At 46.8% G+C, this 24,427-nt stretch overlaps 1 protein-coding gene across 1 annotated transcript in view; it reads left to right on the forward strand.

Annotated features, from left to right (window-relative positions):
* The window catches only part of ST8SIA2 (ST8 alpha-N-acetyl-neuraminide alpha-2,8-sialyltransferase 2), a 254,661-nt gene that overhangs the window by 908 nt on the left and 229,326 nt on the right, over positions 1-24,427 (forward strand). The window lies entirely within an intron of this gene.

Raw genomic sequence — 24,427 nt, forward strand, 5'->3', positions numbered from 1 at the left:
GCGCTTATATGACAACACAAGCCTTCTGAATACACAACCAGACTCCTGTGCTAAGAGTCCACACACATGTATGATGAGGGTTGTTCAGGTAGAGACACATGCAGCATGGTGGAGGAAGAAGCACACCACTTTATTTATGATGGTGTTGTATCTATGAGCTTTGTAAGTAGGATACTTCTTCCAATCCACTTGCCCTAATACCTTTTTGATAACTGGGGTTGCAGATAGTAATGTTAGAACTTTAAATGAGAATGATTCCTTATTCTGCTGATGTATTAATTGATGTCAATGATCACTGATGGACTAGTGTGTTTGGATAAGATTTTGATGCCTACAGTCTTAAAGTGCAGGACTGTTCAGTGTGGGGTGGGGTGAGTTGCCCCCATGACTGGCATTACACGTGTCTGAATTAATATTGGATAGCAGTGAGGATGAGCTAAGCTTTTCCTGGTATCTCCTGGGTGTGTTAAGGGTTTACTCAATGCCATCCTGATGCCTTTCAGTAATATAATCTTGTGGCTAAGACATCGGGGCCATATTCATGATGTAATGCAATGTTGCAGATCATTATAGCAAATAACCTAGACTGTTGGTTAAAATTGCTTTGCAAATGTTAAAAATTCTCAAGAGACCCGGGTAAAATACTATGGGATGAAAAGTGTTATCTGCTCACATATTACATTGTGACCCTTACATCAAGGAATGTTATATAAAGAAAATGTTGCTTTGTTGTGGACTGTGAAATCTCCACACTTTATGTCTCATACTGATTCACATAGGTATTAGGCTGGGGTTACATAAATACTTTTTGTAGCACAACTTTCTCTCGAATGATGGTTATAGTCCAAAGGAGTGCACTGTGTTGCAATTAACTCAAAGTAATTCTCTGAACTGTTGTTGTAGCTCGAGGGTTAAAATTGGAAAGTCGCGCTACAAAAAGACTCCATGTAGCCCATCCTTACTTTGAGCAGATTTTTGACCCATCCACACAGATCACAAGGTATCAACGATTCATCCTGTCCCTTGTTGCTATTCAGACTTTATTTGAATGGTTTATGCTTTCTGTAGCAATTGGAGACATGAGAAGATGACCACTACCATGGGTGGGTCATCTGGAAAAACTCCTCTGGACCGTAGACAGAGGGCTATTTTTATATCTCTGGATGTCGTCACTGTATTTTCAAAGCTCTTGTTCCTTTCAATGCTCTTTATGTAACTCTTGAAGGGGTTAAAGGGTTGTATAAGTTTACTGCATTGCTTGATATTTATAGCTCTGAAAAGTGCAGCTTTCAAAAAGCAATTTTTGTGTGTATTTTGCTTTTTCACCTTTCCAAACAACCTTTGTTACATTTTAGTGCTGAGACCTTTTAGGTATTTATTTACTTCTAGGAAAGCTGGAAGCGACAGTAAACATTGTAGACACATCTATATACAACTCAATATATGCTAAATATAACCCAGTACAGGCCCTTCTAGTGCTTGAAATGGCTATTGTTTCTAAGGCCTTGTTCACATCAAGTTAAATTGCTTACGTTTTACGCCAGGAAATGTTCCCACTTACACGTTAAATGTAGGTTTTGATGGAAACTTTAACAGTGGCATCTGTCACCATACACTATAATAGTATCCATTAAACGGATACATCATGAACTGGGGTCAATGGGTGACTAGCCACTACTCATCATCCATAGACTATAATGGCATTTGATTTCCGATTAGCGTATACGTCATAAAAAGCTATTAAAAAGCCCATGACATATACGTTAAACATATGCCTGTGAAGTATGCCATACAGTAACATACTCACCCAGTTCTTTGAGTAAAAAAAAACAAACATATGGACACAAACAAGAGAAGTACTAGTCTTTCCTTTATACTTTTTTATTCCTTGGGATCCACTCCTGGCTTTGGCTAGAAAAAAAAATTGCATCAAAATCTGCATGTGTAAACTCAGCCTTAAAAACTATTTTAGAAGGTTCTATAGATTGCATTTCTAGATGCAGCATTTCTAATGATAATAATATTTTAGACCTAATTGTATTGTGGACTCACTTTGTTGTGTCCTTTCACAAGCCCATGCATTGCAGCATTCATCTGTGCCGGAATGACCGATTATCAATGTTTTGTTAATGAATTGAATGCCAGAATTGCTGCCAGAAAGGGATACAACTGTATCTATCAAATCTATCAAAAAAATCTGTCAAAAAGCTAACCAGTTGCATACAGTTGTCATTCATTACTTCAGAATACAGTCACCACGTGCTGAATGATTTTCCATATGCTCCAGTAAACACTTCTTCCATGGCTTACTCTTTCTGATATCCACCTGCAAGAAATACGAATAGTTAGAAGATCTGGGATTTTTGTGTAATTTTTCTACATTGTTCACAGTTCTGAATCGGTGCTTAGGCTTTAGGAATGCCAGGCTTTTATTTTTAGAATGTGCCTGAAATTAAGCTATAAGTAGCTAGAGGAACCTTTTATGTATAAGTCCACCATGTTTAATTTATTGGATCAAGTGAACATTTATTTTGTTTATTTTTTATTGGCCCATAAAATAATCTGATAACTGTATTAAGTTGTATAAGCTGTGTCGCTACATACTGAATATTTAGGTATGCAATGTCCCAAATAATGGACAAAGTATTATAAGGCCTCAAGCACACAGCACAGGCATATGCACAGTATCTGTATAGAAGCACACGGAGTCACTGTGGCACTAGTAGTACTTGTTAGCACTCTGTGCCTGGGCTATAGCTATAGTGGATACAGGGGTAGCAGTATCACCAGATCCCTGGTGCCTGAGGGGACCCAAAGGCCTGCCTCTGCAACATCTGAAGATACCAGTGTTAGAAATGGCACATGGTAGGTGGGTGCCCTGTGGGGCTCAGGAGCTCTGACTGTGTGTATAGTACCTCCATACTCCACACAAATGGAAATATCCTCCCCCAGAGGCAATGTTTTTTTGAGAAAATATCTCTAGACTTAGGTCATACAATGAAGCATTTTTTTATGATTTATCCGAAAAACTTTGTGTCTTCATATGTAATCTGAGGCATACAGCATAACAGTTGAGCCCCCTAGATTTCTATGGGTTCTGTAACAGGTCCATACAACTCAGGGGTTGTACTGAGTCATTTTACAGTAGTGTGCATGAGAAATAGAAAGCATCACTTCTATCTAGGTGCTGATTTCAGTGAAAGTTTTGTAACAGCTATGGTCCGGAAGCCTAACATTTCGTTGGTGTCAGGACTGAATTTCCACATGCATAGAAGTTAATGTTAGATATATGAAGAGGTTCTCTGTGAGTACATATAACAGAGTTAATAGAGCATAAAATGTGTTCTAATTTACTAACAAACTCTAGGGGACCAGTGCTGCTGTGGGAGGGGTACTCTTTTTATAACTTCTTATCTCTAGTCGTGGGATACATCAATAGGGATTTGTAGGTATTCCATCCATATGGATGTGATGTTAACTAACAGTGTCCCCCATGGTCCCTAAGATCATCACTCTGGGACCAAATTATAGCACTGAGTATATTATGATATTAGAGCATTTCATGCACTCTGTTGTTTGCCCAGTACTTTCAAAGAAACTTGTAAATGCGGTGGGAAGATCTGCACACAGGTGACCATATTTAAATAAGATTTTTCATGACGTGACAGTGAACTCATTTAATAAGTGTTTGTGTGGGTTTCCTCGTAGTACTCCGGTTTCCTCCCTCATTCCAAAAACATACTGATGGGTTAATGTGTGTCTGTGTGTTTTTGAGATAAAAAAAATGTCAGCAACAAGAAATAAATATATACGTATACTACTACTACCCGTTTTTTCTCAAAGCACACTCTTTCGGTTTGGGTAATGCCTAGGTTACACAGATGCAGACCTCCAACCTTTCATACATTATATTAAGATTACTTGTAAAATGTTAGTCGCATTCTTCATTGCGCTTGTGCACAGAGAGTAGAAGATATCGAGACATTGAGTAGAAAACTTAATTTTAAAATGAATTTCTCCACAGAGAAATTATTTTTAATTCATTATCTCATATTTCCTACTCTGGAAAGTTATTTCCTAGACATGTAATGCTTTTAAGCTTAGTACAGTTGTTTAAATCCATATTTTCTCTTTAGTGTTTATGCCATTATTTGGCATGTAATCCAAGACTGTTGAAAAAGATTTGCTAATCTCTAAGTGACCGATAGTGTAAGCAGCTGTGACTAGAGGCAACTGTCATGAGATTGCCGCTCAGGAAATTTGCATTATTGTTTATTTTAAAGAGGCGTTCATTCCAGGGTGCTGTATATATACAATACAAAAAGGGTTAAATATATGACATGAGACAGTAAAAATAACAATACTAAAAAAACGTGAGCCCAATTAATAAAGGACTAGTACAGAAGATGGGAGGACTCTGCTCACGCAAAGTACATGGTAAGGGTGGGGGGCAGTAGGTGAGAGTAGAAGCTGCTCATATAGTAGTGTATGATGGCAGGGTATTATAGGTTGAAAGTTTTAATAAAAAAAGTGGGTTTTCAGGTTACTTTTGAAGGTTTTGGTGGTGGGAGAGAGTTTAATGTGAGTTTCACAGATGCACGGGAGAAATCTTGGAGACGTTGATGTGAAGAGCAAACAAGAGAACAAAGAAGAAGTTATTGTGAGCACCAGAGATTACGTGCAAAGGTATCAGGAGATTAGATCAGAGATGGATGAAGGGGACAGATTGTGGGCAGCCATGTATGTCATTGAAGTGAAGTAGTAACATATTTCTTATTGTAGACTATATTATATTAAATAAAGATCATTTTAAATTGTGCTTCAACATAATAGAATCTATTCACGTATCTAAGGGACATTAAATATAATGCTTTTAAAATATGCTACAAAATGGAAAATACCTTCTACTCAGATTGGTATTTCTAATACTCCTTTTATTCATTACAAAACGCTTCTTGTCCCCTTGAAAGGACATGAGTAAACATGAAAGAAATGTAACCTATTTTGTGTCACGAGGTGGGGTGTGGACCCACTGGGCCGTACCGCGTAGCGGGATGGCAGCTTTCCAAACAGGTATGGTACAAAGTTTATAGACCAGAAAAGGGTACCTGAGGCAATGTAGACAGCAGCAAGGCAGGCTAGGCTGGGACAAGGCGACAGGTATACGTCAGGCGTGGAGCAGCAAAACATGTTTCGAGATAAAGCACAACACGACAACAGCTCAGCACGGCAGTAGTCCAGGATGGTACAGATAGCACAGGAAACAGGATACAGGATACAGGTACGGGGAAAACACTGGGAAGCTGGAAGACACTTAGGAGACTGTAATGGCGGAGTAGGGAGACACAGGTGAGCCCTAATCTACCCACCACTCAGTCCCTGCCTACTTGCAACGGCCCGTCCTAAGCGACGGCGCACAACTGGGCGACGGTCCCTACTCTCACTAAGTGCACGACAGACAAATAGACAAGGGTACACAGAAGCTAAGGGAAATGGGGTTGTTGCCGACGGCAAACCCGTGAGCAACAAGAATAGTGAACGAGCCGAGTCAAACCAGGAGTGGACGAGGTACAAAACGCAGAGCAGGAGAATAGTCAGTCAAGCCAGGGTCAATATGAAGCAGAAGACAAGTAGTAAGCAGCAGCAGCAGAGCAGGAAACAGACTGAAAGAATCACAGGCAAAGGAGGAGCAGGAAGTGAAGGTATAAATAGACAGAGGGCGGGAGCTAGCTCCGTCTGGCCAGGCTGTGATAGGCTGTCCCACTCCTCAGCCTCCCTGACTGATTGGTGGAAGAAGGGGTCACTCGGCCAGACTTAGGAGCAGGTGCAGAGTGAGTAACCACGGGCGTCGACACAGAAGCTGTGTCAGACAGATCCTTTACAGTACCCCCCCTTTTATGAGGGGCCACTGGACCCTTTCTAGGTGGACCTGGCTTATAGGGGAACCGAAGATGGAACCTCCTGAGCAATACTGCAGCGTGATCATCCCGGGCGGGTACCCAAGTCCTCTCCTCAGGCCCGTATCCTCTCCAATGGACCAGGTACTGGAGAGAGCCTTGGACCATCCTGCTGTCCACAATCTTGGCCACCTCGAATTCTACCCCTTCAGGGGTGAGAACAGAGACTGGAGGTTTCCTCGAGGGAGCCAAGGACGGGGAGCAGCGTTTCAGGAGGGATGCATGAAACACGTCGTGTATTTGAAAAGACGGGGGTAACTCCAGTCGGAAGGAGACAGGGTTAAGGACTTCAATGACCTTGTACGGCCCTATATACCTGGGAGAAAATTTTTGGGACGGGACTTTAAGGCGCAAATTTCTTGAAGACAGCCACACCAGATCCCCGACCGCAAACAAGGGGTTAGCAGAACGTCTTCTATCTGCCTGGGTCTTTTGTATGCTCTGGGACACCTCTAGGTTCTTCTGAACCTGGGCCCAGACTGTGCACAGTTCCCGATGAACGACATCTACCTCAGGATTGTTGGAACTACCAGGTGAAACAGAGGAGAACCGTGGATTGAACCCAAAATTACAGAAAAAGGGGGAGACCCCTGATGAGTTACTGACCCGGTTATTAAGGGAAAATTCAGCGAGGGAAATGAAGGAGACCCAATCATATTGACAGTCAGAGATAAAACACCTTAACCCCTTCGCGCCATTTCACGTACAGTTACGTGATGGGAGATGGCCTTTTCGCGCATCTCCACGTAACTGTACGTGATGCAGATGAAGCTGGCTCAGAAGAGGCTGGACGCAGCTGCAGGCTTAAGGGAAGCCGACATGACCGTCCTGGTAGGGAAAGGGTTAATGTTACGAGGTGAGGGAAAGTTGAAGGAGCTGAAGGAGGGACGGGGAGGAGTTAAGGGGGGCGGGGGGGCCGTTACTGCGCTTCCCGCTGTTTCTCGGCATTGAGCCGGAAGCAGCGGGAGGAGTAACACACAGTAAGCAAAGCTCCCCGTTGCCCGGTTTTTTAGTGATGGCAGAGGCCCTGATTTTAGAGCGGCTGCGCGCCGCTGCTGTGCACCACGGTCCCGGATGGCTGGAGGAGACCGTGGCTGCATTAACGCGGATCCCGGACGCCGTTTCGCCACGTCGGGCACGGCGTTCGGGGTCTGTTGCAAGGGACAGGCTCCCCTCCCCCGGCCCCCCTACGAGCATGGCTATGGCGGCGGGGGGGGAGTCGGCAACAACCGCTCCTGCGCTGGGCAGGCAGAGAGCGGTGGCAGGGGTGACGGCGATGCAGGCTGTGTCGACCCGTCCCTCTCGGCGGTCCCGACCTCCAGAGCGCCTTAGTCCGGAGGTAGTCCCGCGGACACGGCGTCGCAGAGGGAGCCCGATCCCGGACGCTGCAGGCCAGGCAGCTGGGAGGACCGCCCCTTCCCAGGCCCTGCGTCCTGGCAGGAATCCCAGGCCGCGACGGGGTCCGGCGGTAAGCAGGGAGTCGCAGGCTGGGCTCCCTGTCACCCCTCCCCCATCAGATGGAAGATGTCGAGAGCAAGGTACGGCCGCCCCGCATGGTGATGTTCCGGCCAGGGGGCAGGCTTCGTCAGGATCGTCTAGACGGACGACTAGATCTGCAGCGACGTCGAGGCAACAGGTCCGGTCGGAAGTCTGGGTCCCGGCGGTCGGGCGGCAGGTTGCCGGCCCATCGGTCAGCGCGTCCTCATCCCCTTTTCGAAGATGTCGTTGGGAGGGACAGTCGTCGGCGAGAGAAGAACTGGAGGAAGGTGAACTGGACGTCTATCGTCGAGGTCAGGATGGTCCGGCTGACGGGAACACAGCGCCTGTGCAGCCCGGTGAGTGTATAACTCCATTATTGTCTTATCCAGCGATTTTTATGTCGGGTGTCGGCGGGGGGGCTGCTAGCATAGCATCGGGGGCCGGTAGTGGCGCGGGCGGACGCGACGGAGCGGGTATGGCAGAGTTAGTGGGTTGCTTACGGGAGCTGGTGGGGCGCCTGGATAGGGCCGCGGCGCCGGTAGTAACGGAAGTGTCCCCTGCGGTAGTTTGGGAAGGCCCCAGGGACGTGGGATCGTTGCAGGCGCGTCCTGTGGTGGCGGTTAGAGAGGCGGTCGCGGTGTCGGTGCAGACTGAGGCACAGAAGGACGGCGATCGAGTGCGCATGGACGATCGTGCTCGGGGGGAGGTGTATGTTTGTTTTGAGGGTCCGTTGGGGGCGCATTTAAAGCAGGAGGTGCGTGATCGGATCTGGAAAGATGAATATGTTGAAATTTTTTCTCTCTTGCCGCTGGCTAAATTCAATTTGGATAAGAGCAAGCGGGATGAGAGTAAAAAGGACGAGGAGGAACGGCGGCGGTATAGGCTTATACCGCAGACGTTCGTTAATTGGTCGCAGGCGTTCGCCATATTGGCTAGTGTGATAGGGGAAAAGGCGCCGGAAAATTGTTCGGCGTTATTTTGATGCTATTGGGGAGGCTCATAGGGCGTATGGGGGTCAGGCGTGGCTGCGATATGATGAGCAATTCCGTCAGCGGAAGGCGGTTCGGCTGGCGATTCGGTGGGACCAGAAGGATATTGCTCTCTGGTTACGGGTTACGGCTCCGGTTAGGCAGCCCTTTCCCGGGAGCGGTGGCCAGGGAGGCCAGTCTAGTCAGAGTGGACCAAGCGGCGGGGGAAAGGCGGGGTTTTGCTGGCAATTCAATGAAGGCCAGTGCAAGTTTGGGGCCACGTGCAAGTTCAAGCACGTGTGCTCCGAGTGTAATGGTGCATCACACGGGGCGGCAAAATGTCTGCGAAAAAAGAGGTCCGGGAACCAGCAGGGGGCTGGTCAAGGGGGTGTCGCCGGTGAGGGTGGAAAGGATGGCCCCTTATCTAAATGAGTATCCGGATAGGGCGGCAGCTAAGTTGCTTTATGAAGGGTTTAGTGTTGGTTTTGTTATTCCTCCGCCTCCTTATGAGGTTCCGGTTACGCGGAGAAATTTAAAATCGGCTTACTTGCATGCGGAAGTCGTGTCGGAAAAGTTGTTAAAAGAAGTTTCGTTGGGGCGCATGTCGGGGCCATTTGTGGAGTCGCCGGTGAAAGATTTAGTTGTGTCCCCTTTGGGTATTGTCCCTAAACGCGAGCCCGGAAAGTTTCGTTTGATTCAACATTTATCGTATCCCAAAGGTTCGTCGGTAAATGACGGGATTGATCACGAGTTGTGTTCCGTAGTTTATACCTCATTCGATAAGGCGGTGGGGTTAGTGCGGGCTGCGGGTCCGGGGGCGCTGCTAGCAAAAACCGACATCGAGGCGGCGTTCAGGTTGTTGCCGGTGCATCCAGAAAGCCAACGGCTGTTGGGTTGTTTTTGGAATGGGGCCTTTTACGTGGATCGGTGCCTTCCGATGGGGTGTTCTCTTTCTTGTGCATACTTCGAGGCGTTTAGTAGCTTCGTGGAGTGGGTAACGAGGGGAGTATCCGGGGTCGATTCGTTGATCCATTACTTAGATGATTTTTTGTGCGTTGGCCCGGGGGGTTCGCCGGTTTGCGGTAACTTGCTTCATGCCCTGCAGAAGGTGGCGAGGGATTTTGGGATCCCTTTGGCGCCGGAAAAAACGGAGGGCCCGGTAGCGACGATTTGTTTCTTGGGAATCGAAATTGACTCGGTGGCAATGGAGTGTCGGCTCCCGGCGGATAAGTTGGGTGCTTTGAGGCTGGAGGTGCGACGGGCTTGTAGAAGGAAGAAAATGTCGCTGAGGGAGCTTCAGTCGCTGCTGGGGAAGTTGAATTTCGCCTGCCGGATTATGCCGATGGGGAGGGTGTTTGGTAGAAGGTTGGCGGCGGCAACGGCGGGAGTGCGGGCGCCGCATCATTTTGTGAGGCTCAAGGAGGAGCACCGAGCTGATCTTCAGGTTTGGGATGACTTCTTGGGCCAGTACAATGGTCGCTCGCTATGGATGGCCCCAGCGCAGGATACGAGTGATCTGAATATTTTCACGGATGCGGCTGGGGCGGGTGGCTTTGGAGCTTACGGGGGAGGTCCGTGGTGCGCAGGTCAATGGCCGGCTAGCTGGGTGTCCAGTGGATTGACGCGGAATCTGGCCCTGCTCGAGCTGTTTCCCATCGTGGTGGCGGCTACCATTTGGGGGGACAGGCTCAGGGATAAGAAGGTCCGTTTTTACTGCGACAACATGGGGGTGGTGCTTGCCATTAATAACATCACGGCGTCCTCTCCTCCGGTAGTTCAATTGTTGCGACATTTAGTGTTGGTGTGTTTGTCGTTGAACGCGTGGGTGGTGGCGGTGCATGTCCCGGGTGTACGGAATTGTGTTGCTGATGCTCTTTCTCGCTCGCAGTGGGACCGGTTTCGGCAATTGGCCCCGGGAGCGGAACGTCTCGGTTTGGCTTGTCCGGATCATCTATGGGATCTGGTATCGGTCCCGTAGAGCAGCTGTTACAAAGGTCTTTGGCGCGCACGACGTGGAGGGCTTATGCTGCTTGTTGGAGGCAGTGGGAGGAGTGGGTAAGAGAGTTGGGTGATGTCAATACAGATAGAGACAGGTTGGTGGCACTTTTGTATTGGTTAGGGGATGCCTGGGAGGGGGGGTTTTCAGTAGCGAAGGTGAACCGGTTTATATCCGCGGTGGCGTTTGGGCTTAAGTTGCGGGGCTTGCGGGATGTATCGAAGGAATTTCTGGTATCGCAGGCTTTGAAGGGGTTGCGCAGAGGTAGGGTGGAGGCGGATAGTAGAAGGCCGGTGTCGTTTGCTTTGCTGGGCTTGTTGGGCGGTTCATTGGCATCGGTATGTCGTTCTTCAGATGAAATGGATTTGTTTCGGTTGGCTTTCTCGTTGGCGTTCTTCGGAGCATTTAGAATAGGTGAGTTGGTGTCGCCAAGTACTAAACAGGCAGGGGGGCTGAGATCTGGGGAGGTGAGCCTTTTTGCAGATCGGTTGGAGGTATGGTTGCGTAGATCAAAAACTGACCAATTAGGGAAGGGAAAACTGATAGTTTTGTTCGCTCTCCCGGGGTCGGTCATGTGCCCAGTAGAGTGCATGCGGGGTTTTACAAAAAACAGGGGGTCTCCAGATTTGCCTTTGTTACGTCATGTGGACGGGTCGTTCTTGTCCAGGTTTCAGTTTGGAGCTGTTTTTAAAAAATGTTTGACGGCGGTTGGGGTTGCGGCAGGCTCATATTCATCTCATTCCTTCCGGATTGGCGCAGCAACGGAAGCAGGGCGCTGGGGGTTGGATGATGAGGGGGTGAGGCGTATTGGTCGTTGGGAGTCTAAAAGGTTTAAGTCCTATGTCCGCCCCCATATGTTGTAATTTTGTTGTTTATGCTTGCAAATGTTATATGGTGGTGCCTAACTGTGTTTTCCGTTTCAGATTCGCCTCCTTGTCTGGTGTGGTTGATGGGTCATTCGTACGTGCACTGGGGGGCTTTGAGGGCGGACGTCCGCCCGGATGGTCGCCAGTTGCGCATTCCGCGACAGGATGCGGTTGTGCATTGGCTGGGGTTTAGAGGTATGTCGTGGAACAGGGTGTTGGCGGAATTCCAGACATATGTGCGGCTTGATAGGGTTCCGGAGGTTTTAGTGTTGCACGTGGGTGGGAATGACTTAGGAGTCCGCCCTTTTCGTGAGTTGGTGCGGGATATCAAACATGATTTGTTGTGTTTGTGGGTATCTTATCCCAAGTTGGTGGTAGTGTGGTCGGACATAGTCCCAAGGAAGCATTGGCGGTTAGCTAGATCGGTGGAGAGAGTCAATAAGGCTCGGATAAAAGTTAACCGGGCGGTGTCCCGTTTTGTGGCGAAGAACGGGGGCATTTGCGTGAGGCATAGGGATTTGGAGTCAGGATTGGGGAATTTCTGGAGGAGTGACGGGGTTCATCTGACCGAGGTTGGCATTGATATTTGGAGCTTGGCTATAGCAGAAGGCATAGAAAGGGCGGTGGTGGTGTGGAGGAACTCACAGGCTTAAGGTGGTCAAGGCCTGTTTCGCGGTGGCGGGGGGAGTCCTTGAGGCCAGTCAGTACAAAATGGTGGGGGGGTCGCATCGGGGGTATGCGTCCCCCAAAAAAGGTACATGGTTGAAGACTTCATCGGGTGTTATCCCTTTGAAGTGGTCTTCTGGTAGAAGGTATGTCACTTGAAGGCTTCATCGGGTGTTATCCCTTTGAAGTGGACTTCTAGTGGTCGGTATATCACTTGAGGGCTTCATCGGGTGTTATCCCCTTGAAGTGGACTTCTAGTGGTTGGAGCCATCTGCAGAGGTGAACGGTGCTTCCGAGCTGGTTTACGGCTGGAGGTAATTAGTGGTTTGCAGATGGCTAATTCGGTGTGTTCTTGAAAGGAACATCTGAAGGGGCTTCAAGGACTTCCTCTGCTCGGGTTAATGTTAACGTTTAATTGTTATTTATGATTCTGACCCATGTTGGGTCATGTGAATTATTAGGAGGAATTCTCTGGTGGATTCCTAACTAGTTATCCGAATGTTTCGGATTTAAATTGTTTTTATAAAACTGTGAAATTAATAAACGGCTGCTGTGGCCATTTCACATCCAACCTCGGTGTCATGTGTCGTTACTAAATGGGGGTGGGGGATAGTATGGTTTAAGGTTAACACACGACTCTACCTAGGCAGGTCAAGAAGAGGCTGGACGCAGCTGCAGGCTTAAGGGAAGCCGACATGACCGTCCTGGTAGGGAAAGGGTTAATGTTACGAGGTGAGGGAAAGTTGAAGGAGCTGAAGGAGGGACGGGGAGGAGTTAAGGGGGGCGGGGGGGGCCGTTACTGCGCTTCCCACTGTTTCTCGGCATTGAGCCGGAAGCAGCGGGAGGAGTAACACACAGTAAGCAAAGCTCCCACCCTCCCACCCTTGTTTTGTTACTCCTTAGGTCTTATGTACGTCTGTCTATGAGCGTTGTGTTTTATTTTGTGTGCTTATTTAACATGTTTTTCTTTTTTCCGGAGTAGGTTCTGTTGTCATGGCAGCTGGCGGGGGGAGTCCTTGAGGCCAGTCAGTACAAAATGGTGGGGGGGTCGCATCGGGGGTATGCGTCCCCCAAAAAAGGTACATGGTTGAAGACTTCATCGGGTGTTATCCCTTTGAAGTGGTCTTCTGGTAGAAGGTATGTCACTTGAAGGCTTCATCGGGTGTTATCCCTTTGAAGTGGACTTCTAGTGGTCGGTATATCACTTGAGGGCTTCATCGGGTGTTATCCCCTTGAAGTGGACTTCTAGTGGTTGGAGCCATCTGCAGAGGTGAACGGTGCTTCCGAGCTGGTTTACGGCTGGAGGTAATTAGTGGTTTGCAGATGGCTAATTCGGTGTGTTCTTGAAAGGAACATCTGAAGGGGCTTCAAGGACTTCCTCTGCTCGGGTTAATGTTAACGTTTAATTGTTATTTATGATTCTGACCCATGTTGGGTCATGTGAATTATTAGGAGGAATTCTCTGGTGGATTCCTAACTAGTTATCCGAATGTTTCGGATTTAAATTGTTTTTATAAAACTGTGAAATTAATAAACGGCTGCTGTGGCCATTTCACATCCAACCTCGGTGTCATGTGTCGTTACTAAATGGGGGTGGGGGATAGTATGGTTTAAGGTTAACACACGACTCTACCTAGGCAGGTCAAGGAGCTGAGCCAGCGACATCACCGCCGGGTGACAGCTGTATGTTACAGCTGGCACCCTGAGGTATCGGCCAGGACCGGAGCTAGCCTCCGATCCGACCGATTAACCCCTCACATGCTGCGTTCAATAGAGATCGCAGCATGTGAGGAGTTTATAGCCACCGGCACCCCAGCAACGTGATAGCTGGGTTGCCGGTGGCTGCAAAGGCGATCGGAGGGCTAATACTTACCTCCCGATCAGCCTGTAACGGAATCCTCCTATGCCCCGTCGTCGGCGGGGCCCAGGAGGCTTCCGGTACCATCGGCAAGATGGCGCCGACTCAGCTTCCGGCTCAGAAGCTGAGCCGGCGTCATCAGCAGTGGGTGTCCGCTGTATGTTACAGCGGACACCCCGATCTATCGGCAGGAACCGGAGCTAGCTCCAATTCCTGCCATTAACCCCTTCAATGCAGCGATTCAATGCAATCACTGCATCAAAGTGGTTTGTATGCAATCGGCAGCCTTGCCATGTGATGGCAAGGCTGGCGACTGCTACTATGGCAACAGGATGCCTAACAATGGTTTCCTATCAGCCATTACGTTAGCCGATTAGGCCCCGCCCGGAGGCGGAGCCTGATCGGCTTGCTGTCAGTGAACAACTGACAGTTCTAATACATTGCACTACATAGGTAGTGCAATGTATTAGAACATCAAACAAACAGTTGGACCTTCAAGTCCCCTAGTTGGACTAAAAAAAAGTGTAAAAAAAAAGTGTAAAAAAAGTAAAAATAAAAGTTGTAAAAAAGACAATAAAAGTTTCAAATAATAACAGAAAACACAATCGCCCTTTTTCCCTTATCAAGTTATTTATTATTGAAAAAAATAATAAAGCCATACATATTTGGTATCGCTGCGACCGTAACGACCTTAACTATAAAAATATTATGTTATTTATTCCGCACAGTGAACGCCGTAAAAAAAATAACTAAAAAATACTGACATAATTGCTATTTTTTGGTCACTTTGTCTTCCAAAAATTGAAATAAAAAGTGATCAAAAAGTCGCATGTACCTAAAAATGGTACTTATAAAAACTATAACTCGTCTCGCTAAAAACAAGCCCTCATATAGCTCCGTCGACGAAAAATTTAAAACCGTTATGGCTCTCACAACTTGGCGACAGAAAAAATCCATTCTCTTTACAAAAGTTATTTTATTGTGCAAAAAGTTGTAAAACATAAAAAGTGCTATAAATTAGGTATTACCGGAATCGGACTGACCCGCAGAATAAAGCTAACATGTAATTTATAATGCGTGGCGAACGCTGTATAAAAAAAACTAAAAAAATGCCAGAATTGCTGTTTTTTGGTCGACTTGCCTCCCAAAAAAAAAAGGATAACAAGTGATCAAAAAATCGCATGTACCCCAAAATGGTACCAATAAAAACTACAGCTCGTCCCACAACAAACCAGCCCTCATACGTCTATGAAAGAAGAAAATTAGTCAAGGCACCAATAAGCCAGGAAATAAAAAATATGCAGTTGTGCCGGCCCGAGGGGAACGTTTCTTCTGTTTCAAGTGGCGAATTATCACGGCCCCTAAAATTAGGGAACCAGGAAGGGGAGGGCACAAACATATCTGCTGGAAGTGAGGGTGCCCCTATTATACCAGGACAACACTTTCCCAGCAAAATTCCCCAAACTTCAAAGGTACCGAGTGTGGACCAAATGGGAGATAAGTAAGGACATTTATCAGTGCGACACCGGCCTGTGCAGAAAGGATTGTGTCACAGCATAACACACATCTATGGATTATTTTATTGTTTTTTTTTACCCCACTATACCACCTGACTATGCCCCTTATATACTCCGCCCGCCTTACATGTACCCCCAAATTATAAACGGAAACACCAGTAAGACTCAAAACATAACTACTACAAGCAAAATCCACGCTCCAAAAGCCAAATGGCGCTACCTCCCTTCTGAACCCTTCAGTGTGCCCAAACAGCAGTTTACTTCCACATATATGGCATCGCCATACCCGGGAGAACCGTTTTAACAATTTTTGGGGTGTGTGTCTCCAGTGGCACAAGCTGGGCGCCACATATTGGCATATATATTGAAAAAACATTTTCACTCTGCAACATCAAGTGCACACCAATTTCTGCCAATCACCTGTGGGGTTAATATGCTCACTACACCCCTAGGTGAATACCTTGAGGGGTGTAGTTTCCAAAATGGGGTCACTTCTGGGGGGTTTCCACTGTTTTGGTCCCACAGGGACTTTGCAAATGCGACATAGCGACCAGAAACCAATCCAGCAAAATCTGTACTCCAAAAGCCAAATGGCGCTCCTTCCCTTCTGAGCCCTACTGTGTGCCCAAACAGCCGTTAATAACCACATATGTGATATTGCCGTACACAGGAGAAGTTGCTTTACAAGTGTTGGGGTGCTTTTTCTCATTTATTTGTTGAGAATATGAAACGTTTTCAGCTAAAACTACGTCTTATTGAAGAAAAAGGATTTTTTTTATTTTCACTGCCCAATTCTAATAAAATCTATGAAACACCTGTGGGGTCAAAATGCTCACTACACCCCTAGATGAATTCCTCAAGGGGTGTAGTTTCGTGAATCGAGTCACTTTTGCGGAGTTTCCACTGTACTGGTACCTTAGGAGCTTTGCAAAAATGACATGGTGTCAAGAAACCAATCCAGCAAAATCTGTCCTCCAAAAGCCAAATGGCGGTCCTTCTCTTCTGATCCTTGCCGTGTGCCCAAACAGCAGTTTATGACCACAAATGGGGTATTGCCGTACTCCAGAGAAGTTGCTTTACAAATGTTGGGGTTCTTTTATTCCTTTATTTGTTGAGAAAATGAAAAATTTTGAGCTAAAGCTACGTCTTATTGGAAAAAAAGGATTTTTTTTATCTTCACTGCCCAATTCTAATAAAACCTATGAAACCCCTGTGGGGTCAAAATGCTCACTACACCCCTAGATGGATTCTTCAAGGGGTGTAGTTTCCTAAATGGAGTCACTTTTTTGGTGTTTTCACTGTTTTGGTCCCTTAGGGGCTTTGCAAATGCGACGTGGTCTCCGCAAACCATTCCTGCTAAATTTGAGCTCCAAAAGCCAAATGGCGCTCTTTCCCTTCTAAGCTCCGCCGTGTGTCCAAACAGCCGTTTATGACCACATGCGGGGTATTGTTTTACTCGGGAGAAATTGCTTTACAAAAGTAGGGGTGCATTTTCTCCTTTTAGTCCTTGTGGAAATTAGAAAAAATTAGCTAAACCTACATTTTCTTTGAAAGAATGTCGATTTTCATTTTCACGGCCTACTTCCAATAATTTCTGCAAAAAACCTGCGGGGTCAAAATGCTCACTATACCCCTAGATAATTTCCTCAAGGGGTATAGTTTCCAAAATGGGGTCACTTTTTGGGGATTTCCACTGTTTTGGCGCCGCAAGAGCCTTTCAGACCCGACATGGAGCCTAAAATATTTTCTAATAAAAAGGAGGCCCCAAAATCCTCTAGGTGCTCCTTTGCTTCTGAGGCCTGTGCTTCAGTCAATAAGTGCACTAGGGCCACATGTGGGGTATTTCTAAAAACTGCAGAATCTGGGCAATAGATATTGAGTTGCGTTTCTCTGGTAAAACTTTCTGTGTTACAAAAAAAATAGATGAAAAATGAATTTCTGCAAAAAAAAAAAAGACATTTGAACATTTCACATCTACTTTGCCTTAATTTCTGTGAAACATCTAAAGGGTTAAGAAACTTTCTAAATGCTGTTTTAAATACTTTGAGGGGTGAAGTTTTTAAAATGGGGTGACTTATCGAGGGTTTCTAATATATAAGGCCCTAAAATCCACTTCACAACTGAACTGGCCCCTGTAAAAATAGCCTTTTGAAATTTTCTTGAAAATGTGAGAAATTGCTGCTAAAGTTCTAAGCCTTGTGATGTCATAGAAAAAGAAAAGGATGTTCAAAAAACGATGCCAATCTAAAGTAGACATATGGGTGATGTTAATTAGCAACAATTTTGTGTGGTATTACTATCTGTCTTACAAGCAGATACATATAAATTTAGAAAAATGCTAATTTTTGCAATTTTTCGCTAAATTTTGGTGTTTTTCACAATTAAATACTTAATGTATCGAGCAAATTTTTCCAGTAACATAAAGTCCAATGTGTCACGAGAAAACAAACTCAGAATCGCTTGGATAGGTAAAAGCATTCCGGAGTTATTACCACATAAAGTGACACATTTCAGATTTGAAAAAATAGGCTGTGTCCTTAAAGAGGCTCTGTCACCAGATTTTGCAACCCCTATCTGCTATTGCAGCAGATCGGCGCTGCAATGTAGATTACAGTAACGTTTTTATTTTTAAAAAACGAGCATTTTTGGCCAAGTTATGACCATTTTTGTAGTTATGCAAATGAGGCTTGCAAAAGTCCAAGTGGGTGTGTTTAAAAGTAAAAGTCCAAGTGGGCGTGTATTATGTGCGTACATCGGGGCGTTTTTAATACTTTTACTAGCTGGGCGTTCTGTTGAGAAGTATCATCCACTTCTCTTCAGAACGCCCAGCTTCTGGCAGTGCAGATCTGTGACGTCACTCACAGGTCCTGCATCGTGTCGGACACATCGGCACCAGAGGCTTCAGTTGATTCTGCAGCAGCATCGGCGTTAGCAGGTAAGTCGATGTAGCTACTTACCTGCAAACGCCGATTCTGCTGCAGAATCATCTGTAGCCTCTGGTGCCGATGTGTCCCCGCTCGTCTGACACGATGCAGGACCTGTGAGTGACGACACAGCGTGATCTCTGGAGAACACGGCTGTGTCTGTACTGCCAGAAGCTGGGTGTTCTGAAGAGAAGTGGATGATACTTCTCATCAGAACGGCCAGCTAGTAAAAGTATTAAAAACGCCCCGATGTACGCACATAATACACGCCCACTTGGACTTTTACTTTTAAACACACCCACTTGGACTTTTGCAAGCCTCATTTGCATAACTACAAAAAAGGTCATAACTTGGCCAAAAATGCTCGTTTTTTAAAAATAAAAACGTTACTGTAATCTACATTGCAGCGCCGATCTGCTGCAATAGCAGATAGGGGCTGCAAAATCTGGTGACAGAGCCTCTTTAAGGCCAAAACAGGCTGTGTCCTTAAGGGGTTAAATATTGTTCTAGAGACTGATTAGTCCTCTCAGTTTGGCCATTAGTTTCAGGATAGAAGGCCGAGGAGAAGGATAGATCAATCTCCAACTTTTTACAGAAGGCGCTCCAAAACAATGAAACAAATTGTACCCCTCTGTCAGAAACAATATTGACAGGAAACCCATGGAGACGCAGGATGTGTTTGATAAACAAGGTAGCCAACGTCTTAGCATTGGGTAGTTTCTTGAGGGGCACAAAGTGGGACATCTTACTGAAGCGGTCCACTACCACCCATACCACCGACTTGCCTTGAGATGGAGGCAGATCGGTGATAATATCCATGGAGATATGGGTCCAAGGTCTCTGGGGAAAGGGCAAAGAACATAGTAAGCCCGCTGGTCGGGACCTGGGAGTCTTGGACCTAGCACAAATTTCACAAGCGGCGACGTAGGCCTTAACGTCTTTAAGCAACCCAGGCCACCAATAGTCTCTGGCAATGAGGTGCTTGGTACCCAGGATGCCTGGATGGCCAGATAGTGCAGAGTCATGATTTTCCCTGAGTAGCCTTAGCCGGAATTGCAGGGGAACAAACAGCTTGTTCCCAGGAAGGTCCCCGGGAGCTGAACCTTGATCAGCCGCAATTTCGGAGACTAAGTCAGAATCAACAGAGGAAATGATTATACCTGGGGGCAAAACACAAGCAGGATCTTCCTCCGAAGGAGGGCTGGCCATGAAGCTACGCGACAGTGCATCAGCCTTAATATTTTTAGACCCAGCCCTATAGGTGACCAAAAAGTTGAATCTAGTAAAAAATAACGCCCATCGAGCTTGTCTCGGGTTTAGCCTCCGGGCAGATTCTAGGAAAACCAGATTCTTGTGGTCGGTAAGGACCGTAACCTGGTGCCTAGCCCCCTCCAGGAAGTGGCACCACTCTTCAAATGCCCATTTAATGGCTAAGAGTTTGCGGTTGCCAATGTCATAGTTACTCTCAGTGGGTGAGAACTTCCTGGAGAAGTAGGCACAAGGACGGAGATGGGTGAGGGACCTGGTACCCTGGGACAAGACAGCACCCACTCCCACCTCGGAGGCGTCAACCTCCACGATAAATGGCTCCATTTGGTTAGGCTGAATCAGCACTGGGGTCGAGATAAAGCACTTCTTAAGGATCTCAAAAGCCTGGACCGCCTCTGGAGGCCAATGGAGGAGATCAGCACCTTTGCGAGTGAGATCTGTAAGAGGCTTAGCGATGACCGAGAAGTTAGCAATAAATCTCCTGTAATAATTAGCAAACCCCAGTAAACACTGTAACGCCTTCAGGGAGGCAGGTTGGACCCATTCAGCCACAGCCTGAACCTTGGCAGGGTCCATGCGGAATTCATGAGGAGTGAGGATTTGACCCAAAAATGGTATCTCCTGCACCCCAAACACACATTTTTCGGTTTTAGCAAACAGCTTGTTTTCCTGAAGGGCCTGGAGCACCTTCCTGACATGCTCAATGTGGGAGGACCAGTCCTTTGAAATCACTAGGATGTCATCAAGGTACACTACAATTAATACCCCCAGGTAGTCTCTTAAAATCCCATTTATGAAATTCTGGAAGACCGCGGGAGCATTACACAACCCAAAGGGCATGACGAGGTATTCGAAATGACCTTCGGGCGTGTTAAACGCAGTCTTCCACTCATCCCCCTCTTTGATGCGGATAAGGTTATAAGCCCCCCGTAGATCAAACTTAGAGAACCGTTAGGCCCCCTGAACCTGATTGAAGAGATCAGGAATCAAAGGAAGGGGATACTGGTTCCTTACAGTGACATTATTCAAGTTTCGGTAATCAATGTACGGCCTAAGACCACCATCCTTCTTCCCTACGAAGAAGAAGCCAGCACCTACCGGCAAAGTAGAGGGGCGAATGTAACCCTTGGCCAGACATTCCTGGATATAGTCTCTCATGGCTTCACGTTCGGGACAAGAGAGATTAAATATCCTACCCTTAGGGAGCTTAGCTCCTGGTACCAAATCGATTGCACAATCGTATTCTCTATGAGGAGGTAACGCTTCGGAGGCCTTTTTTGAAAAAACATCAGCGAAGTCCTGAATAAACTCAGGTAGAGTGTTCACCTCCTCAGGGAGACAAATAAAATTAACAGAAAAACATGACGTCATGCATTCATTACCCCATTTGGTAAGATCCCCAGTATTCCAGTTAAACGTGGGATTATGCAACTGCAACCAGGGAAGGCCTAAAACCAAATCGGACGATAATCCCTGCATAACCAGTACAAAGCACTGCTTCAAATGCATGGAGCCAACAAGGAGTTCAAAAACAGGGGTATGCTGCGTAAAATAACCATTAGCAAGAGGAGTGGAGTCGATACCCACTACCGGAACAGGTTTAGGCAAATCAATCAATGGCATAGCTAGAGACATAGCAAATTCCACAGACATAATATTAGCAGAAGACCCTGAATCCACGAAGGCACTGCCGGTACCAGACCGACCACCAAAAGAGACCTGAAAGGGAAGCAAGATCTTATTAGATTTCATATTTACGAGAAATACCTGTGCGCCCAAGTGACCTCCCAGATGATCACTTAGGCGCGGAAGTTCTTCCAGCTGTTTATTCTTACGCCTAGGACAGTTGTTCACTTGATGCTTGTCCTCCCCACAGTAGAAGCAGAGACCATTCTTCCTGCGGAAGTCTCAACGTTGTTGGGGAGACACGGAGGCCCCGAGTTGCATTGGTTCATCCGAGTTTTCCGTGGAAGAACGAAGCAACGGAACTTCGGGAGCCATCATGGGGGAGATAGAGTAGAAGGCACAAAAACGTTCAAGTCGCTGTTCCCTGAGACGTTGGTCAAGTCGTACCGCTAAAGCCATAACCGGGATCTAGAGAGTCAGAAGAGGGGTAGCTAACTAACAGGTCCTTCAGGGCGTTCGACAGACCCAATCTAAACTGGCACCTCAAGGCAGGGTCATTCCACCGAAAAGCTACACACCACTTCCTAAAGTCCGAACAGTACTCCTCAACGGGTCTCTTACCCTGACGTAAGGTCACCAGCTGACTCTCGGCAAAGGCAGTCTTGTCAGTCTCGTCATATATGAGCCCGAGAGCAGAAAAAAAAGGTCAACAGAGGAAAGTTCAGGGGCGTCGGGGGCCAAGGAGAAGGCCCATTCTTGGGCCCCGTCCTGGAGCCGGAACATAATTATACCCACTCGCTGGCTCTCGGAACCTGAGGAGTGGGGCTTTAGACGGAAATAGAGCCTACAACTCTCCCGAAAGGAGAAAAAAGTCTTCTGGTCCCCTGAGAACCGGTCAGGCAACTTGAGGTGGGGTTCAAGAGGTGAGGTGGGGGGCACTACCAGGGTAGCATCTTGTTGGTTGCCGCTCTGAGCCAGGGCTTGGACCTGTAGGGAGAGGCCCTGCATTTGCTGAGCCAGGGTCTCAAGGGGGTCCATAGTTGTGACAGGGACCAGGGTAGAAAAGGTATATGGGCCTGTGATTATGTAATGGCGGGGTAGGGAGACACAGGTGAGCCCTAATCTACCCGCCACTCAGTCCCTGCCTACTTGCAACGGCCCGTCCTAAGCGACGGCGCACAACTGGGCAACGGTCTTTACGCTCACTAAGTGCACGACAGACAAACAGACAAGGGTACACAGAAGCTAAGGGAAATGGGGCTGTTGCCCACGGCAACCCTGTGAGCAACAAGAATAATGAACGAGCCGAGTCAAACCAGGAGTGGACGAGGTACAAAACGCAGAGCAGGAGAATAGTCAGTCAAGCCAGGGTCAATATGAAGCAGAAGACGAGTAGTAAGCAGCAGCAGCAGAGCAGGAAACAGAATGAAAGAATAACAGGCAAAGGAGGAGCAGGAAGTGAAGGTATAAATAGACAGAGGGCGGGAGCTAGCTCCGTCTGGCCAGGCTGTGATAGGCTCTCCCACTCCTCAGCCTCCCCGACTGATTGGTGGAAGAAGGGGTCACTCGACCAGACTTAGGAGCAGGTGCAGAGTAAGGGAAACAACAACACTCAGGCATAGAAGCAGGGGGCTGGACCCCTCTTACAGTCCAGGGTACTCACAGGTCAAAGTTCATCACAAGTTCCGGTGCGCGCGCTGCCCCTACGGGATCCGGTTGAGGTGAGTGGACGCGAACGCTGGCGTCTCCTGAGGAGGAGGCTGGGGCCAGCGCTTGCCGACTCGTGGCTGTGGCTGTCAGGGGAGGTTGCAGCTGATGGCTCGCAGCCATGGACATTACATCTTGCTTTTACTATGCAACTATAACTTTTGTAGGTAATCAGGTTGAAAATGTAGGTTCCTAAGAAATCTTCGGGCAAACTTATACACTGTGTTGTGCATTGTACTAGCTTTAAGGAGCAGTGCATGACATATGGATTCTCTCTTTAAATCTCTGTCATACCCCCTCAAGCCCAGCACTAGACATAACACAAAGTTTCAGTTTTGCCCAAATTGTTTCTTTAAGGGTTCCCACAAAAAAGCCATGTGTCTGCTCTGTACATATACACCGCGTTCCAAATTGTTATGCAAATGTTATTTTTCGCTGATTTTCCTAAATAGTCGATGCAAATCACAGTCAGTATAATCTTCAAGCCATCAAACGTTGGAGTATAATTTGAATTTTATTGAACAAATCTCCTAATGATAACAGATTTTTTGTAGAAGTAAAAAACTCAAAATGCACTGTTTCAAATTATTATGCACAACAGAGATCAAAACATTTTAAAGGTTGTAAAGAGAACTAAAATGGTAATTTGTTGAATTTGCAGCATCAGGAGGTCATATTTACAGAAATCAAAGAGCTTCTGTTTTGATGTGAACTGCCTCCCACTCTCATAGATATTTTGCTTGAGGATGCTCCAAAGGTTCTCAATAGGGTTGAGGTCAGGAGAACATGGGGCCACACCATGAGTTTCTCTCCTTTTATGCCCATAGCAGCCAATGACACAGAGGTATTCTTTGCAGCATGAGATGGTGCATTGTCATGCATGAAGATAATTTTGCTACGGAAGGCACGGTTCTTCTTTTTGTACCACGGAAGAAAGTGGTGAGTCATAAACTCTACGTACTTTGCAGAGGTCTTTTTCACACAGTCTCAGACCCTAAAGGGGCCTACCAGCTCTCTCCCCATGATTCCAGCCCAAAACATGACTCTACCACCTCCTTGCTGACGTCGCAGCCCTGTTGGGACATGGTGGCCATTCAGCAACCATCCACTACTCCATCCATCTGGACCATCCAGGGTTGCACGGCACTCATCAGTAAACAACACGGTTTGAAAATTAGTAGATCATTGTTTAGGGGTGGCCGAATAATAGCTTTTGTTTAGGGGTGGCCGAATAATAGCTTTATGCACACTTGCAAACCTCTGGAGGATCCTAAACCTTGAGGTTCGCAGGACTCAAGAGGCACCAGCGGCTTCAAATACATGTTTGCTGCTTTGCAATGCCATTTTAGCAGCTGCCCTCCTAATCCTATTAATTTGTCTGGCAGAAACCTTCCTCATTATGCCTTTATCTGAACGAACCCGTCTGTGCTCTGAATCAGCCACAAATCTTTTCACAGTACGATGATCAAGCTTAAGCTTTCTTGAAATATCCAGTGTTTTCATACCTTGACCAAGGTATTGCACTATTTCACGCTTTTCGGCAGCAGAGAGATCCTTTTTCTTTCCCATATTGCTTGAAACCTGTGGCCTGCTT

This window comes from Rhinoderma darwinii, chromosome 3 (assembly GCF_050947455.1).
Source record: "Rhinoderma darwinii isolate aRhiDar2 chromosome 3, aRhiDar2.hap1, whole genome shotgun sequence".
Lineage (NCBI taxonomy): Eukaryota > Metazoa > Chordata > Amphibia > Anura > Rhinodermatidae > Rhinoderma > Rhinoderma darwinii.